The sequence below is a fragment of the Plecotus auritus genome (genome assembly GCF_963455305.1).
Source record: "Plecotus auritus genome assembly, chromosome: X".
In the NCBI taxonomy this organism is placed as follows: domain Eukaryota; kingdom Metazoa; phylum Chordata; class Mammalia; order Chiroptera; family Vespertilionidae; genus Plecotus; species Plecotus auritus.
Window position 1 is genome coordinate 46,032,546 of NC_137784.1, and position 15,692 is coordinate 46,048,237.

Below are 15,692 nucleotides of genomic sequence, written 5' to 3' on the forward strand. Positions count from 1 at the left end.
TTCCACGATTCCTTTCTTGTACTCCACGGAGTAGCTTTTTCTTTTTGTGCTCATTTCTAGGGGTAAAAAAAAGGAATTGGGGTATCAAGGTGGGGAGAGGGGGATCACTCAAAATGACACAGGGGGAATCAGAGGGGGGAATCAAAATGGCACAGGAGAATCAGAGGGGGGATTACCATTTTAGTAACCCCTTTTGATCCTCCTGTGTCATTTTAAGTGATCCCCCTCCCCCCACCCCTGTGTCACTGAACACCTTCACCAGACATCCCCCCTACCCCTTTAGCAGACATTTACCCCCTGGGGCCTGCCTGGGGACTGTCACTGGGCTTGCTGGGGCCTGGATCTGGGCTGGAGCAGGGTCTGCCACTGACTGAGAACCTTCAGTCATCATGAAGGCAGCCGCAAGCATCAGGTAGTGTCACCAGAGACAGACCAGCACTCACCACCTTCGCCGCGTCCTGTCCGCTCTAATCCTCCTGTTCTTCTACACGCATCTGCAAAAGTCTCCTCCTCTCTCCCGCCCCGCGCTCACCGCTCACTCTGACCTCCACTCCGCCTCCACACAGCAGTGATGTCAGGACTCCGCGTAACGTCACTGGTTGCTAGACGCCAGTCGGGGCGGCCCTAGCGACCAGTTTACGGTAAATTAATTTTCATTCTGAGACAGAGCCTGGGGGCCTTATTTTCGGGGTATGCCTTATATTTCACTCAGAAGGAAACCTGTAAGTAGGTCTTATTTTTGGAGGATGTTTTATTTTTGGGGAAACATGGGTAGGTACTTGTTTGTAGCCATTTCTGTATTTTATTCCTGTGTTCTTTCCTCCCTTTCTATTTCTTCTTTTTACAGCATTCCCTTTAGCATTTCTTGCATTGCTGGCTTGGTAGTGATAAACTCCCTTAGCTTTTTTTTTTTTTTTTTTTTTTTTTTTTGTCTGTGAAGCTCCTGATTTCACCTTCAATTTTAAATGATAGTCTCTCTGGTTAGAGTATTCTTGCATTCCGTACTTTGCTTTGCATCACTTTGCATACCTCCTTCCATTCCCTTCTAGCTTGGTGTGTTTCTGTTGAGAAATCATTTGATAATCTTATGGGGGGATCCTATGTAGGTAACTATCTGTCTCTCTCTCACAGCCTTTAAGATTCTCGCTTTGTCGTTAACATTTGCCATTGTAATTATGATGTGTCTTGGTGTGGGTCTTTTGGGATTGCTCTTGCTTGGGACTCTCTGTACTTGTGTAACCTTTTTCTTCCCCATATCAGGGAAGTTTTCTGTCATTATTTCTTCAAATAGATTTTCTAATCCTTGCTGCTCTTCTTGTCCTTCTGGCAGCCCTATTATATGTATGTTACTTCGTTTTGCATTGTCCCAAAGCTCCCTTAGCCTCTTCTCCTGCTTTTTAAATTTTTTTCTCCAGTTGCTGTTCAGATTGGGCTTTTTTCTGTACCTTATCTTCTAATTCACTAATTTGGTCCTCTGCTTCTTCTAGTCTACTGTTGAAACCTTCCATGGTGTTTTTGATTATAGCTATATCACTTTTGATTTCTTCCTGGTTTTTGCATAGGTTATTGATTTTCTCATCCATCTGGTGTATGAAGTGTATGACCATTACTCTGAATTCTTTTTCTGTCATCTTGCATGCTTCCTTTTCACTTATTTTTTTTTTCTTGGCAATTCCTCTTTCCTCTGGGGATTGTTTCATTGTCGCCCCATTCTAACTATCACCAAAATATTCAAATGTCGAGTTGCGGGGGCCTGGGCTGTGTGCAGTGGGAGCTTCAGACCCCACAAGTGTCACTGAAGAACTCCGACACCAAGATGTGTGGCTGCCTTGGATTTGTTTGAGTCATGCTTGCCCAGGATCCAAGTCACAGGCTTAGTGTGGCCTCGTGTGTGCACCTAGAATCAGGGACCCCCCTGTGCAACACTGAAACAGAGACCCTGCTGGTGTGTACCCCAAATCAGAGTCCCCTAGTGCATGTCAGGAGTCAGAGGCCCCCTGTTTCCATGCTGAGAATCGAGTATCAGAGTCTTTGTTGCTTGGTGTGGCCTCACACCAAGTATCAGCATCCTTGTGTGTTCATGGGCCAAGAATTGGAGTCACTGGCTCTTAGTGTGAATTCACTGGGAATCAGGTATTCCTGGCAAGCGTGATGAGAAACAGAGTCAAGTCACTGGTGCTCAGTGCTGCCTCTCTCACAGAGAATCAGGGTCCCTGGTCTGCTTTGGGGACCAGGTAGCACAGTCACACTGTCTTGGCTGGAGGTCCACTCATGCCCTGCATAAAACAGCCTTCCATTTGCACTTTCCCTAAATCAAGGTCAGGTGGCTCTACCCTCCTGTGTGGGCATGGGGTCTGGTCCCATGGGTGTGCACTGCAGGAAAGAAACTCCCCATGTCTGTGTACCCAGGCTCAAATTCAGTGCAGCTTCCCTGCATGGGCCCGGGGTCTGGTTGCTGGAAACAAACTCCCAGACTTTGCGCACCCAGGCTCAAATTCAGCACATCCTCCCTGCGTGGGTGCGGGGTCTGGTCATGGGAAACACAGTTTGTGTGCCCAGGTTCAAATTCAGCACAGCCTCCCTGCGTGGGCCCAGGGTCTGGTCATAGGAAACAAACTCACCAAGATTGCACTCCCTGGCTCAAATTTAGCACAGCCTCCCTGCATGGGCAAAGGGGTCTGGCCACAGAAAACAAACTTCCCCTGTCCGCACACCCAGGCTCAAATTCAGTGCAGCCTCCCTCTGTGAGCCCAGGGTCTGGCCACGGGAAACAAACTTCCTGTTTCCGTACACCCAGGCTCAAATTCAGGTAGAACCACAGTTGCTGTGTGTGGACAAGAGGCCTGTTTGAGCCGAGAGGGTCTGGCAGTTCCTATGCCACTGCCATGGGGCCGGCAAGGAGGGGATTGGCTCTGTGACTCACAGAAATCTGTGGCTGGGGTGCCTGGGGTCTTGGTGTCCGTGGGTCTGCAGCTGTGGTCACAGGTCTTTTACCCAAGTGGCTCTAGAATCCCAGTTTGTGTCTGAGACCAGATTGGGTAGTGGCAAGGTTAGTATCCTAGTCCCAAGCAGTTCTGTTCTTCAAGATGGTGTGGTCTCTGTGCCCGTGCTGGCTGCCCCTGGAGTGTTTGCGGTGACAGCTGGGTATCCCTGTCTAAGACTTCCTAGTTTTGCAGCTCTTTGGAAGACCTGCAGGATCTAACTGTCCCTAGCTCTCATTCACACACACCACTCACGTCCACACACTCCTCTATCACTCCCTCACTCTCTCACACACTCTCCCTCCCTACCTTCTTGCGAGTCGCCACATTGGGTCCCCATATCATTTTCTTATCTCTATCTCCTAGCCCAGTGGTCGGCAAACTGCGGCTCGCAAGCCGAATGTGGCTAGCGAGCCACAGTTTGCAGACCACTGTCCTAGCTCATCAATTTCCTTGAAGCACACACTCAAAATATCTTTTTTTATTATTAAGGTATTATATGTGTACATATCTTACCATTGCCCCCACACCCCACTCCCATACATGCCCTCACCCCCTAATGTTTTGCATCCGTTGGTTATTCTTATATGCATACATATAAGTCCTTCGGTTGATCTCTTATTTCCCCCACCTCTCCCTAACCTTCTCGCTGTAAATTGACAGTCTGTTTGTTGTTTTACAGCCTCTGTATCTATCTTTTTGTTCATCAGTTTATAATGTTTTTTATTATCTACAAATGAGTGAGATCATGTGGTATATTTCTTTCACTGACTGGCTTATTTCACTTAGTATAATGTTCTCCAATTCCATCCAGGTTGCTACAAATGGTAAGAATTCCTTCTTTTTTATGGCAGCATAGTATTCCACTGTGTAGATGTACCATAGTTTTTTGATCCAGTCATCTGCTGACGGGCACCTAGGCTGTTTTCAAATCTTAGCTATTGTAAATTGTGCTGCTATGAACATAGGGGTGCATATATCCTTTCTGATTGGTGTTTCTAGTTTCTTAGGATATATTCCTAGGAGTGTGATTACTGTGTCAAATGGGAGTTTGATTTTCAGTTTTTTGAGGAAACTCCATACTGTTCTCCACAGTGGCTGCACCAGTTTGCATTCCCACCAGCAGTGCACGAGAGTTCCTTTTTCTACGCATCCTCACTAACACTTGTCGTTTGTTGATTTGTTGATGATAGCCATTCTGACAGGTATGAGATGGTATCGCATTATCATTTTGATTTGCATCTCTCGGATAATTAGTGACTTTGAGCATGTTTTCATGTGTCTCTTGGCCTTCCTTCTGTCTTCTTTCGAAAAGATTCTGTTTAGGTCCGTTGCCCTTTTTTTATTGGATCATTTCTCTTCCTTTTATTAAGTTGTATAACCTGCCTGTAGATGTTGGAGATTAAACCTTTATCAGTGATAACATTTTCAAGTATGTTCTCCCATACAGTGGGGTTTCTTGTTGTTTTGTTGATGGTTTCTTTTGCTATGAAAAAGCTTTTTATTTTGATGTAGTAACATTTGTTTATTTTCTCTTTAGCTTCCATTACCCTAGGAGCGGTATCAGTGAAGAAATTGCTTCAGCATATGTCTGAGATTTCTCTGCCTGTGGATTCCTCTAGTATTTTTATGGTGTCCTGTCTTAGGTTTAAGTCCTGTATCCATTTTGAGTTTATTTTTGTGTATGGTGTAAGTTGGTGGTCTAGTTTCATTTTTTTGCATGTATCTGCCCAATTTTCCCAACACCATTTATTGAAGAGACTGGCTTGACTCCATTGTATGTTCATGCCTCCTTTGTCAAATATTAATTGCGCATAGTGGTTTGGGTTGATATCTGGATTCTCTATTCTATTCCATTGATCTATATGTCTGCTCTTGTGCCAGTACCAGGCTGTTTTGAGAACAATGGCTTTGTAATACACCTTGAAATCTGGTATTGAGATCCCTCCTACTTTATTCTTCTTTCTCAGGATTGCTATGGCTATTCGAGGTCTTTTTTAATTCCAGATGAATTTTTGGAGAGTTCTTACTAGGTCTGCAAAATATGCCATTGGTATTTTAATGGGGAGTGCATTGAATCTGTAGATTGCTTTGCATAGTATGGACATTTTACTGATGTTGATTCTACCAATCCATGAACATGGTATGTTCTTCCATCTGTTTACGTCTTCCTATTTCTCTTTTTTCAGTGTCCTGTAGTTTTCCGCGTATAGGTCTTTTACCTACTTAGTTAAGTTTATTCCTAGGTATCTTAATTTTTTTGGTGGATGGTAATTGGGATTGTTTTTAGTCTCTCTTTCTGTAAGTTCACAATGGGTGTATAGAAATGCCATAGATTTCTTGGTGTTAATTTTGTGTTCTGCTACATTGCTAAATTCATTTATTAAGTCTGTTAGTTTTTTGATGGAGTCTTTCGGGTTTTTTATGTACAATATCATGTCATCTGCAAATAAGGACAGCTTTACTTCTTATTTTCCAATTTGGATGCCTTTTACTTCTTCTTCTTGTCTGATTGCAATGGCTAATACTTCCAGTACTATGTCAAACAGGAGTGGTGAGAGTGGGCATCCCTGTTTGTTCCTCTTCTTAAGGGAAATGGTTTTAGTTTTTGCCCATTGAGTATGATGTTGGCTGTGGGTTTATCATATATGGCTTTTATTATGTTGATATATGATCCTTCCATTCCCACCTTGTTGAGAGTTTTTATAAAGAAAGGGTGTTGGATTTTGTCAAATGCTTTTTCTGCATCAATTGATATGACTATGTGATTTTTATTTCTCATTTTGTTTATGTGATGTATCACGTTAATTGATTTACAGATATTGTACCATCCTTGCATTGCTGGGATTAATCCTTCTTGGTCTTGGTGTATGATCTTTCTGATGTACTTCTGTTTTCGATTTACTTGAATTTTGTTGAGGATTTTGACATCTATGTTCATGAGGGATATTGGCCTGCAATTCTTTTTCATTTTGTTGTCTTTATCTGGTTTTGGTATTAGGGTAATGCTGGCTTCATAGAAGGAGCTTGGAAGTGTTCCTTCCTCTTGAATTTTTTGGAATAGTCTGAGGGGGTTAGGTTTTAGGTCTTCCTTAAATGTTTGGTAAAACTCTCTTGTGAAGCCGTCTGGCTCCGGGCTTTTGTTTGCTGGAAGCTTTTTGATGACTGCTTCAATTTCTTCCATAGTTACTGGCATATTGAGCTGTTTAGAGTCTTCCTGATTGAGTTTTGGAAGGCTGTATATTTCTAGGAATATGTCCATTTCCTCCAGGTTGTCCAGTTTGTTGGAATAGAGTTGTTTGTAGTAATTTTTTTAAACAATCCTTTGTATTTAGGCGGGATCTGTTGTTATTTCACCCCTTTCATTTCTGATTTTGTTTATTTGGGTCCTCTCTCTTTGCTTCTTGGTGAGCCTGGCTAGAGGTTCATCAATCTTGTTTATGCTTTCAAAGAACCAGCTCTTGGTTTTGTTGATCTTTTGTATTGTTTCTTTGGTCTCTATGTCGTTTATCTCCACCCTGATCTTCTATATTTCCTTCCTTCTGCGTACAGTGAGCTTTTCTTGTTGCTCTTTTTCTAACTCTTTAAGTTGTAGGGTTAGGTAATTTATTACCATTGTTTCTTGTTTTTTGCAGTATGCTTGTAGAGCTATGAACTTCCCTCTGAAGACTACTTTTGCTGTGTCCCATAGATTTTGGATTGTTGTGTTTTCATTGTCATTTGTTGCCATGATGTTTTTTATTTCTTCTTTGATCTCTCTGGTAACCCAGTCATGGTTTAATAGCATGCTGTTTAGCCTCCATGTGTTTGATTTCTTTGGGTTGTTTTTATTGTAGTTGATTTCCAGTTTTATGCCATTGTGGTTTGAAAATGCTTGACATGATTTCTATCTTCTTGAATTTGAAGAGACTTTTCCTATGTCCCAACATATGGTCTATCTTTGAAAATGACCCATGTGCACTTGAGAAGAATGTATATTCTGTGGCTTTGTGGTGAAATGTTGTGAAGATGTCAATTAATTCCATTTGGTCTAGTGAGTCATTTAGGATTGATGTTTCTTTGCTGATTTTTTGTTTAGAGGATTTGTCCAATGGTGATAGTGGGGCATTAAAGTCTCCTACTATTATTGTATTGCTGTCAATGTTTCCCTTGATATTCTCCAGGAGTTTTTTTATGTATTTGGGTGCTCCTTTATTGGGTGCATATATGTTTACCAGATTTATTTCTCTTTTTTTTAATTTTTTTAAATATATTTTATTGATTTTTTACAGAGAGGAAGGGAGAGGGATAGAGAGTTAGAAACATCGATGAGAGAGAAACATCGATCAGCTGCCTCCAGCACACCTCCCACTGGGGATGTGCCCGCATCCAAGGTACATGCCCTTGACCGGAATCGAACCCGGGACCCTTCAGTCCGCAGGCCAACGCTCTATCCACTGAGCCAAACCAGCTAGGGCAACCAGATTTATTTCTTCTTGTTGGATTGCTCCCTTTAGTATTATTTAGTGGCCTTCCTTATATATTGTTATGTCCTTCACTTTGAGATCTAATTTGTCAGATATAAGTATTGCTACCCCAGATTTTTTTTTCATTTCCATTTGCCTGGACAACCTTTTTCCATCCCTTCATCCTCAGTCTGTATGTGTCTTTTTTTCTGAGGTGGGTTTCCTGTAGAAAGCAGATATATGGTCATGTTTTCTTATCCATTCAGTTATCCTATGTCTTTTGATTGGGGCATTTAATCCATTTACATTTTTTTAAAACATATTTTATTGATATTTTACAGAGAGGAAGGGAGAGGGATAGAGAGCTAGAAACATCGATGAGAGAGAAACATCGATCAGCTGCCTCCTGCACACCTCCCACTGGGGATGTGCCCGCAACCAAGGTACATGCCCTTGACTGGAATCAAACCCGGGACCCTCCAGTCCGCAGGCCGACGCTCTATCCACTGAGCCAAACCGGTTTCGGCTAATCCATTTACATTTAAAGTTATTATTGATAGGTACTTTTTTGTCGCCATTTTTATTCTTTACCCTGTGTTCCTTCTTCGCTTCCTATTTCTTTCTACTTTTTTTTTTACAGCAGACCCTTTAGCATTTCTTGCATTGCTGGTTTGGTGGTAATAAATTCACTTAGTCTTTTTTTATCTGTGAAGCTCCTGATTTCACCTTCAATTTTGATTGATAGCTTTGCTGGGTACAGTATTCTTGGATTCAGACCCTTCCTTTGCATGACTTTGTATATTTCATTCCATTCCCTTCTGGCCTGATGAGTTTCTGTTGAGAAATCAGTTTCTAGTCTGATGGGGTTTTCTTTGTATGTAACTTTCTTTCTCTCTCTTGCCGCTTTTAAGATTCTTACTTTGTCGTTGGTGTTTGCCAATTTAATTATAATGTGCCTTGGGGTCCGTCTTTTGGGGTTCATTTTGCTTGGGACTCTGTGAGCTTCTTGGATTTGTGTGGGTTTTTTCTTCCTTATATCAGGGAAGTTTTCTGTCATTATTTCTTCAAACAAGTTTTCTATTCCTTGCTCAGCTTCTTTTCCCTCTGGAACCCCTATTATGTGGATGTTGTTTTGTTTCGTTGTGTCCCAAATTTTCTTTAGGCTCTCCTCCTGCTTTTTAATTTTTTTTTTTTTTTGAAGTTGCTCTACTTGGGTATTTTCTCCCATCTTTTCTTCTAGCTCACTGATGCGGTCCTCTGCTTCTTCTAGTCTACTCTTGATGCTTTCTATTGAGTTCTTTACAGTAGCGATGTCATTTTTCTTTTCTTCTTGGTTCTTCTTCATTTCCTCTTGGTTCTTATCATCTTGTCGAATTTTTCTTCCATTCTTTTCTTCCAGCTTATGACCATTTCTCTGAATTCTTTCTCTGGAATGTTGCTTGCCTCCATTTTGTTTTCTTCCTTTTCTGGTGATGCCTGCTTTTCTTTCATATGCAGGCTGTTTGTTTGTCTCCCCATTGTCTCTCTTCTCCGGATGTCTGGTTATGTAGTTATCTCTCTCCTGTGTTGATTTAAAGGCACAAAATACCCACACAACCAGGTACAACACACAAGACACTGAACAGAAATGTATTCACGATATTAATAACCTCCAATAAAGGTGACCACCAGAGAAAGGCAAATTAGGGGAATGGAGAGAATGAAGAAGAGGAAAAAGAAAGAAAGAAAAAAAAGAGTGTCAAAATTAAATTGGGAAAAGGAAAAAATAAGTAAGAGAGACAAGAAAGAGACTAATAGAGAAAGGGGAACAAACTATATATATGGAGAGAAAAGTCCAATAGAACAACCACTAATCCTTGCAAATGCCAGCAACAAGTACCTGGGGATTAATTAATACAAACTACAACACAACCTAATATCAAGTGAAACAAGGGAAAACAGAAGCAAAAAACAAACAAAAACAAAGCAAACAAAAAAATAACAAACAAAAAAAAGAATAAGCAAAAGAATCTCACAAAAAAGCATAAAAATTCAATATAATCAACATTTAAGCAAACAACAACAAAAGGACAGAGAGAAAAACAATTTTTTGGATTGTTAAGACAGCGAAGAGAGAGGTGTGTTTGGACTTGGAGCTGGGGATTGGATATTAGATATATAAGTGGGGTGAAATTTTAACAGGGTGTAAACAGAAAGAATAGGGGAAATCTAAAGCAGGAAAAGGGTAAGATAAACAAGACACCTAAAGGAAAAATGTTAGGAACAGAGTGATGGCATAAAGGTAGAGTTGAGATAGAGTAAAACGATGCTAAAGGAAAGATGAAAATAGAATGTAGAACACTAATCCCAAAGTAAAATGAAGAGAAAATAAAATGACATTTTTTAAAAAAAAGGTAAAATAGTAGTAGTAATAATACTGATTGAAAATAAAAATGTAATAATTAAAAAGGTAAAATCAAGTGAGGAAAAAGGAAAAATATATTAGTTTCTTCAGTAAAAGATGCAAAATATGAAAAAAAATAAAATAAAATGTGCAATAGTGAAGGTCCTCTATTCACTTCCTCTATTGTTCTGTTTGGCACGCCTGTTTCTCAGTGCAGACAGTATTACAGTTCCCTGCGTTCCACTACTCTTCAGTGTTGTAAGCCAGTCCTGGTTTTAAGCAGGCGGTGTGTCTTAATTTCTCGTATTCCTTTATTTTTGATTACACAAGAGTCAATTTGTGATTCAGCCCTTGGGTGGCAGTGTTTCTGAATTGACTTCTGGATCTATTTGGCCTCTCTAGCCTGTATTTAGATCCTTCTTTCCCTGTGGCACTCAATACCGGTTTGTGGAAGTAGACTGCCTCAGAGCTAGCTCTCCGATGGTCACTCCCTGCTCCGATCCCCAGGTTCCAGAAAAACAACTTTCCCCTGCAGTCTCCCAGAGTGTCCCCAACTGGGTGATCCTATGTATTGGGTTTAGTCATCAGAAGCAAGGATTTGAAGAGGGATAAGCCCAAGTGTGCGAACAATGTGTCTGTGCGCAAGTCTAAGCAGCTGGCACACCTTTGAAATTCTTAGCCTGTCTCTGCAAGTCAGATCAAAATGGGTTGCTTTTTAGAGATCCCTTCTGTTAGCAGCTCTGATGATCCGCTTCCACATTCACAGTTCAGGCCAGCCCCAACAGCCACGGATTTTTCTAGGCACAGACTTCCCTGGTCCTCCAGCTCCTGCAAAACCCGCGTTTCTCTCTCCCGTCGGGACCAGAGACCTCACCTTATCCCAGGCGAAATCTGACTTTAAGGTGGTGCAGTGTAGAGCTCCTCTGAATCCGCGTGTTTGTACCAATTGGGAACCGATGCTCTGGGGCTCGCAGCTGTTCGGTGGGTGCTACAGTTGTGGATTTTCAGGTTTCCGATAAGCTCCACTTTCCCTTTCAAGATGGCGCAGTCTCTGCGTCTGAGCCCATAGCTCTGGGAGGGGACCCAGCCGCAGTGGGGGCTGCCTGGTCAGGGGAACCCCATCTAGCAGTCCCCCACCTTCTCCTGGAGTTTAGCTGTCCCTTAACTTGCCAACAAACACTCCTCGTGCGACCCTCAGCTGTTCCTTCTTTCTGCTCCAGGACAAGGCTCGGAACACGTCTGTCTATTCCACCGCCATTTTTCTCCGAAAATCATCTAGTGCCGGAGCCTGCCGGCATCAGTCGAACAGTACCTGCAAGGGGGGGAGAGGATGAGAAAAGACAGACAGAAAACAGAATGGGATCGGGAGGACTGTAGCGCTTCCCGATTACAGTCCCGAGTTTATTTTACACCATACATTTATACAGGGTCAGTTACATTCCATACAATACATCATTCCTATTATGTGGTAAACATAATTATACCCCTTTGTTTTAGGTTTCCTACTGACCTTTACACAAAGTTGCTTATCTTGGCTAAGATTCCAATGGCTATACCTGTACATACACCTTTGACGCCACCTAAGTTCCTTTCCATGAGATAATCTAGCTATGCTTCTTGCTAAAGGATAATTACGCTTATATGTAAACTTTGCTTGAAGATTAACTAAGCTCTAGGGGGCAGAATGTGTGATTACTAAACTATTGTGCTTAAGGTTCTCTAAGCCTAAAGGGGGCAGGATGCATGACTAACCTTGGGAACAGGCAGGCCACTTTGTGAAACCTGCCCTCTCAGGACTTTGTCAACTGAGGTCGCTCCCAACAATCTAGCACACTCAAAATATCTTGAAGTTGGAAAAGACTTTAGAAATTACTTTGTCCAACCTCTTGCTCAGCTCATTTTACAGATGAGGAAAGAGATAGCCAGAAGGGGAAAGTTATTTGCTTAAAATCAGAGAGATTTAAAAAATAATGGAGGTTGAAAACAAGGTCTCTTTTTTTCAGTCTGATTTTTCCCCATCACATAACAATATTATTGCTGCTACTTTCCAGTGGTATGCCACATGTCTCTTTACTCACCCATATTCTGATCAACTGTGTTAAATGTGGCCTAAATGAGGGAATGGGTGACTGGATGCATGGATGCAAGGCATCTAAGCTAGGAAGTGTGAGTCAGATTTTGGATGACAGAGTTGAGCTAAAAAGCAATCTCAACAGCGTATGTTAGTAGCTTGAATTAAACAAAAATGTTGTAAAATATAAATAATAACTATTAAACTCAATACATGCTCATTATAGAACACTAGAGGCCTGGTGCATGAAATTCGTGCACGGGAGGGGGTCCCTCAGCCCAACCTGAACCCTTTCCAATCTGGGAGCCCTCGGGGAATGTCCAACTGCCAGTTTAGGCCTGATCCCACAGAGGACATCCCTCTCACAATCCGGGACCGCTGGCTCCTAACCACTTACCTGCCTGTCTGTCCTAACCACTCTGCCTGCCTGTCTGATCCCCCTAACTGCCCTCTCCTGCTGGCCTGATCCCCCTAACTGCCCTCCCCTGCTGGCCTGGTCACCCCTAACTGCCCTCCCCTGCCAGCCTGGTTGTCCCTATTAATGTAAAAAAAAAATCTTATCCCCTTCACACACAATTATATTTGACTTTCTTATTGGCTTTTCCCTCTCACACATTTTTTCTCTCCTTTATATAACACTTTTTCTTACTGACTCATCATTTATAATCTTTTCTTTTCCTCATTTCCTACTTCTGTTCCATCATACTTCTTCCCATCTTTCTCCTACCCTTCCTCCCCTTTTCCTTCCTTCCCACCTTAATTTTTTTCGTTACTTCCTCCCTCAGACCTGCTTTGCTCCATCCCCCATTTCTTCATCTTCCCATTCTCCTTTTAAGCTCTACTTGCTCCCCTTTAAAACTTTCTCCCCTCCCTCTTTCTCTCTCATCCACATTCTTCTCTACTTACTTCCACTGTTTTAATATCTATCTACCTGCCTAATTATTCATTATCATTTATCTTTTTTTTCTTTTCTGACTCCTACTTTTAAAATCTGTCCCCAGTACACAACTATACTTGATTTTCATTATAGCTCCTACAGTTCACTCACACATCCTCTTTTCTTCTTTAACTCTGCTCTCTACTGACTCCTTTATAAAGTTTTTCCTTCCCTCCTTCCCTTCTTAAAGCTTCCATTGGGGGAGGGGCATTAACCCCCAGCCCAGGGCTCAGCTCCAGCCAGGTGTTCACTGCCCCCCCTTCCCCAGACTCCCTGCCACTGTCCTGCTCCCATTCCCTGCCCAGGATGCCCTACCCAGTGAGGGTGGCTGAGGCCCCTGTGGCCTGGGCGCTGCTGCCGCAAAGCAGGAGCCCCTCCACCCAGAAGAACTCAGACTGTCCTCCACTCTGTCCCGGCCTATGGGTGCCTCCCCACCAACGGCCGCCACCGCCCTCCTCCCGAGTCTGGGCGCACCTGCTTCACCGCCCTCCCACCCCCCCTCCCCCCGCCCCCGTGGTCGCCACCCCCTTCCGCATGCAGTTTCCTTCCCTTTTCCATTCCTGTCTTTTTCTTATTCCCTTTCTGTATTTCTGTTTCTCCTCTCAGCCTGTCTGCATGAAGGCCTGCCTTCCTCTCCCTCTCCTTTTTTATCCCCTCCTATCGTATCCTATCCTACCCCTGACCTTGCAGCTTTCCTGAGCAGAGGGTGGGGACACAACCTGTTGATCCGGTCATGATGTGACACTGTAATGGACAAATGTGCATATTCCTCTATTATTAGATTAGATTATGCAAATACTGAGAAATAATACAAGTAAAAATTACCCCTAAGCTCACTTTATTAGTCATCTCAGACTGCCATCACAAAATACCAGAGACTGGGTGGCTTTAACAGCACATTTATTTCTCACACTTGTGAAGACTAGGAAGTTTAAGATTAAGATTCTGGCAGATTCAGTTCCTGGTGAGAACCCTCTTCCTGGCTTGCAGTTGACTACCTTCCTGCTGTATTTTTATATTATGGAGATAGTGCTTTGGCCTCTCTTTGTATAAAGACACTGATTCCTTCATGGGATCCCTATGGTTTTTATCTCATCTAAATCTAATTACATCAGAAAATTCCCATTTCAAATACCATCATATGGTGAGTTAGGTCTTCAACATATAAATTTTGGGTGGACACAAACATTCAGCCAATAACATCCATCATTCAGAGGTAATTGTTATTAATTTGGGGGAGACATATAGTTTAATAGAAATTTCTATGCAACTACATATATTTATATATATACTAGAGACCTGAAATTCGTTCACTGCGGGGGGGGGGGGTGTCCCTCAGCCCAACCTGCACCCTCTCCAATCTGGGACCCCTTGGGGGATGTCTGACTGCCTGTTTAGGCCCAATCCAGGCAGTCGGACATCGCTTTCACAATCTAGGACTGCTGGCTCCCAAATGTTTGCCTGCCTGCCTGATTGCCCCTAACCACTTCTGCCTGCCAGCCTGATCACCCCCTAACCACTCCCCTTCCAGCCTGATCAATGCCTAACTGCTCCCCTGCCAGCCTGATCATTCCCAACTGCCCTCCCTTGACAACCCGGTCACCCCCAAATGCCCTCCCCTGCATATTCCCTCTTTATTAGATAGGGTTTTTTCTTTAGCATATTGGACAGCCCTAACTGGTTTGGCTCAGTGGATGGAGCATAGGCCTGCAGACTCAAGGATCCTAGGTTCGATTCCGGTCAAGGGCATGTACCTTGGTTGGGGGCACATACCCAGTGGGGAGTGTGCAGGAGGCAGCTGATCAATGTTTCTCTCTCATAGATGTTTCTAGCTCTCTATCCCTTTCCCTTCCTCTCTGTAAAAAAATCAATAAAATATATATTTAAAAAAAAGAAACATTTAAGATTCCTCCATATCTGCCTGGCTGGTGTGACTCAGTGGTTGAGACCCCAGGCTGCCATGGTTGGAAGGGGATTGCACCCCAGCCAAGGCTGCCACACCTGGCCGGGTATGGCGCAGCGGGGCGGGGGGGGGGGGGGTGGTGTGCCCCGGCCAGGCTGAGACCCCAGCCCAGGCTATGGCCGGGGATCGGCCGGGCACTGGCGCCTCCCAGCTGGACACCCCGGGCTGCCGCCGCTGGGCAGGGATCGCTGTGTGGGGGGCGGGCACCTCACAGCCAGAAACCCTGGACTGTCGCTGCTGGCCAGGGATCGCGCCGCAGGGGGTGCACCCCAGCCAGGCTGAGACCCCAGCACAGGCTGCCGCCTCTGGCCAGAAGATCGCATGGCGGGGGTGCGAGGCCCTGCGGGCCTGAAATCCCAGCCCAGGTTGTGGCAGAAGATCCTGTGGCGGGAGTGCGCGGCTCTGCTGACCTGAGACCCCAGCCCAGGCTGTGGCAGAAGATCGCGTGGTGGGGGTGCACAGCCCTGCCGGCCTGAGACCCCAGCCTAGGCTGCTGCCACGGCCAGGGGATAGCATGGCTTGGGTGCGTGGCCCTGCCGGCCTGAGACCCCAGCCCAGGCTGTGGCAGAAGATCCTGTGGTGGGGGTGCGCGGCCCTGCCAGCCTGAGACCCTAGCCTAGGCTGTGGCCGGAGATCGTGCTGGGCGCTGGTGCCTCCCAGCTGGACACCCCGGGCTGCCGCTGCTGGGCGGGGATCACTGCATGGGGGGTGGGCACCTCCCAGCTGGACACCCCGGACTGCCGCTGCTGGGCGGACTGGGGGACTCCAGCGAGGCTAAGAGGACTGGGTGCCACCATCTTGTGGCTATGGGCGCCGCCATTTTGTAGCGGAGTGATGGTTAATTTGCATATTACTCTTTTATTAGATAGGATGTATATATATTTTTATAAAATAAAGATCAATTTGTACATA